At 40.1% G+C, this 4,052-nt stretch overlaps 1 pseudogene; it reads left to right on the top strand.

Annotated features, from left to right (window-relative positions):
* The first annotated feature begins 2,613 nt into the window (after positions 1–2,613).
* On the top strand, positions 2,614–3,493 carry LOC101580285 (annotated as a pseudogene).
* The last annotated feature ends 559 nt before the right edge of the window (positions 3,494–4,052 follow it).

The raw sequence follows: 4,052 nt of genomic DNA on the forward strand, positions 1-4,052 counted from the left end.
GCCTGGCAAGCACGAGAACCCTAGTTCAGTCCCTGATACCAGATGCCATGCCAGACCTGAAACCCAAGTGTGCCCAGATGAGCTGGTCACAGAAATCGGGCACAGTGTCACACAGCTGTTCGCCCAGCACTAGGAAGGCTGAGACAGGAGGACGACTATGAGGTGGCGCTGTGTAAGACCCTGTACTATAAGTAGGCAAATAAATAAATACAATTTTAAAGGCAGTGTTTGTTTTGTATATAAATAAGAAAAGAGGAAATATATGATCAGATTTGGGGAAAATAAGATTATTATAGATATGTTTGCAATTCTCTATTATACTCCAATGTAAAATAAGAGAGAAATGAGCACTGACATTCTGAAAACATGCTGCTCCAAATTACCTCTAGCTACACATTACCATCTGCCTGTGGTACGGACACAGCCTCTTGCGAGAGCACTCAGCTTGCGCCATCAAAGCGTAATATTTGATACCCTCTGGAGGCATGAACATTTTAAAGTTTGTCTATCTCTCTATTCTCAGAGGTAGTCATTATATAATAAAAATGAAATGATTCTAGTTTTCAATTTGATACAAATGAGAAGCTGCCACATGTATTCTTCTTAAGGATTCATTTGAAATCCAGTAAAACAATGATGTTTTCTCATTTTTTTTTAGCATTAATTGAAATTCACATGCTTAAGCACACACACAGTACATAAGATGAAGGATAAAAGGATGTAAGTTCTGGTGACAATTATTCATGATTTTTTTCCTTGGATGGTTACGTTTGCACTCCTGATTTACAATTTGACACTGGAACCCTAATGATGGATATTTAAAACCCTAAGAGTACAATCATTAGGTGTGCCTAAGGGAGTCACATGGGGAGAAAACATTCTCTCAGGCTTTCACAGAGAGCACATTGGCCAAGCAAGGGCCGTGACTCATCTACATGGCTGACACTGACAAAGGATCTACAATCTGAGGTACAGGATCTCAGGATAACTCCTGAGGGGATTTCACTGATCTTCTCAGACCCAAAAGCTACAACTCTTGTTGCATAGGTCCTGCTTTACCTTGGTCTTAACCATCCAGCAGAAAAGTATAAAAACGAAATATAAGAAGTAAAGCCATGCTGTTATGTTGAGCTGTAGGGGACTCAGGTCAACAATTTCTGACACTGCCAGTCAAGCGGAAGACCCAACACTATCATGGGCTACTGGACACTTTTAGAATATTTTGCTGAGTTTACATACCTATAATATTCAGATAACAGAACTAAACAAAAGAAATGGGTATACAGATGAATGTCCATTTTGTACCTGTGTATTCAAAGTGGTGTCTTAATGAATAGAGTGATTTGTTCTAATGGTGTTTGTAAATAGGATATCATGTCCGCATCTTGTACAGAAATTAACCACTAGGAAGAATGTATGCAATGTGTTAATTATTGAAACTGCCCTACCAATTTGGTTTGAACCTGTCTGATTGCTATTTGTTTCTCAATGAAATTATGGGGAAAAAAAAGAATACAATCATTAGGATTCCAATTCCAAAGTGAAAATGAGGTGCTCCAAATGGAAAGGGGGCACTCTCCCACAGAAAAGGGGAATGATATTGGAGATCAGTAGAGAAAAGCAACATATTCTACTCCTGAGAACTCAGAATAGCTTCTGAATGCTGCTAGTCACAGTGTGAGAACCAAACAGAGGAGCTGGGATGCAGCTCAGTGCATAAGTGCCTACCTGGAGAGCACAGGTCCTGGGCTTGAATCTCAGCACCAAAATGAAGAGAACAGAATAGAATTAAATTAGGTTGGAAGAGCCTCCTGCCAGAACTATTGGTCACAGCTTCCAGATTTTTCTAATACAATGCAGCAGGCGTGGAAGGAATTTAACAGGAAAGGTCACCAAGGAAGCAAACTTTGTGTCTGAGCAAAATAAGATATTATAATTAGGATCCCAGTCATAGTTATCTTCTATTAGCTACGTAATAATGCGGTAGTTTAATTTGACAATGAAGATACAAATAGGCAATACAGAAAGGTCAAAGAGGTAAATAAAGACTTCCTTCTTACAGACCTACATACCTATAAAATAGAAAATGCTAGACACTGATACAGAAATGGTTGAACTAATTCTAAATCATGGAAAACCTTATTATTTCTGAGGTTTATTCTGTAAATAGTAAGCTATCTTCTGTCAAAAGTACTCTTAGCCTCGTTGATGTTCTTTTCCTACTCCAGAACAAAGGAATGAGATATATTCGTTGTAACTGAGTTTTGAAAGGCAAAATGAAATTATTAAAATGACATTTGCCATGAAAAAGATTATGACTTATTGGACCAATCAAGGAGATTAATAAAAGAATTCTCCAAATATACAAAAATATTAATGGTCATGATTTTATTTTTATCATTAAAACATTACACTTCTGTCCAATTAATGAGATCTGCAAAGTCAGATAATATGTTCTTCACGTTAAACCTGAAATATGTAAAGTCTCAATAAATTTTTGATTATAAAATGATTGACTCCCTAGCGTGATTCCATCCTTCACTTCTGTTCTGTGGAGCAGCACTCATTCACTTCTGTCCGCCTTCTTCCCACCTACGTGTGCGCCAGCACTCCATGGAAGGTTCAGTGGGTATGGACATGAGCCCCCTGAGGCCCCAGAATGATCTCTTCGGTTGTGAACTAAAGGCCGACAAAGATCACCACTTTAAGGTGGATAACAATGAAAAAGAGCACTATTTGTCATTAAGAATGGTTTAGGGGCTGGAGCAAAGAATGAATTGCACGTTGCTGAAGCAGAGGCTATGAATTATGAGGACCATCCAACTAAAGTAACACTGACAACTTTGAAAATGTCTGTACAGCCAACGGTTTCCCTTGGGGGGCTGGAAATTATGCCACCTGTTGTCTTAAGGTTGAAGTGTGGTTCAGGGCCTGTGCATGTTAGTGGACAGCATCTAGTAGCTATGGAAGAAGATGCAGAGTCAGAAGACGAAGAGGAAGAAGATGTAAAGCTCCTAAGTATATCTGGAAAGCGATCTGCCCTTGGAGGTGGCAGCAAGGTTCCACAGAAAAAAGTAAAACTCGCTGCTGGTGAAGATGACGAGGACGATGAGGACGAGGATGAGGATGATGAGGAGGAGGATGATGATGATTTTGATGATGAAGAAACGGAAGAGAAAGCTCCAGTGAAGAAATCAATACAAGATACTCCAGCCAAAAATGCACAAAAATCAAATCAAAATGGAAGAGACTCAAATCCATCAATGCCAAGACCAAAGGGGCAGGAGTCCTTCAAGAAACAGGAAAAGTCTCCTAAAACAGCAAAATGACTTAGTTCTGTAGAAGATATTAAAGCAGAAATGCAAGCAAGTATAGAAAAATATGATGCTCTTCCCAAAGTGGAAGCCAAATTCATCAAGTATGTAAAGAATGTGTCCGGATGACTGGCCAGGAGGCTGTCCAAGACCTCTGGCAGTGGAGGAAGTCTCTTTAAGAAAACACTTTTACAGTTTGTTAAAGTTTTCCGTCCTCTCTCATTTCTGTAACAGTTGCTATCTGGCTATCCTTTTCATAATGCAAAGTGAGGACTTTCCCTACCATGTTGGCTAAATGCTGTCCAGGTCCCATTGCCGAGAATGTGTTGTCTGAAATGCCAGTTTAGGTTTTAAGGATGGAACTCCACCCTTTGCTTGGTTTTAAGCATGTATGGAACGTTGTAATAAGACACAGTACAAGTGGTGGTCAGACATGGAGATGGGAGGGAGACAAATACACATGTGAAATAAACTCAGTATTTTAATAAAGTAATAAATAAATAAAATGACTATTTTGCATAATCTTTAAGCGTGTGTGTGTGTGTGTGTGTGTGTGTGTGTGTGTGTAGGGTATCACTGCACAGCTCCGACTCGTAGTGTTCCTCCTGATTTCTGCCAGTCTAGTGCTGGGATTACAGACATGCACCACCACGCCTGGACTTCATCCCCAGCTCAGAGTGCCCGGGGGCGGAGCTAGCATGGCGTATGGTGTCAGGGATGGATCCCTGGCCCCTGCAC

The sequence above is a fragment of the Octodon degus genome, unplaced genomic scaffold, assembly GCF_000260255.1.
Source record: "Octodon degus isolate 3935 unplaced genomic scaffold, OctDeg1.0 scaffold00012, whole genome shotgun sequence".
Lineage (NCBI taxonomy): Eukaryota > Metazoa > Chordata > Mammalia > Rodentia > Octodontidae > Octodon > Octodon degus.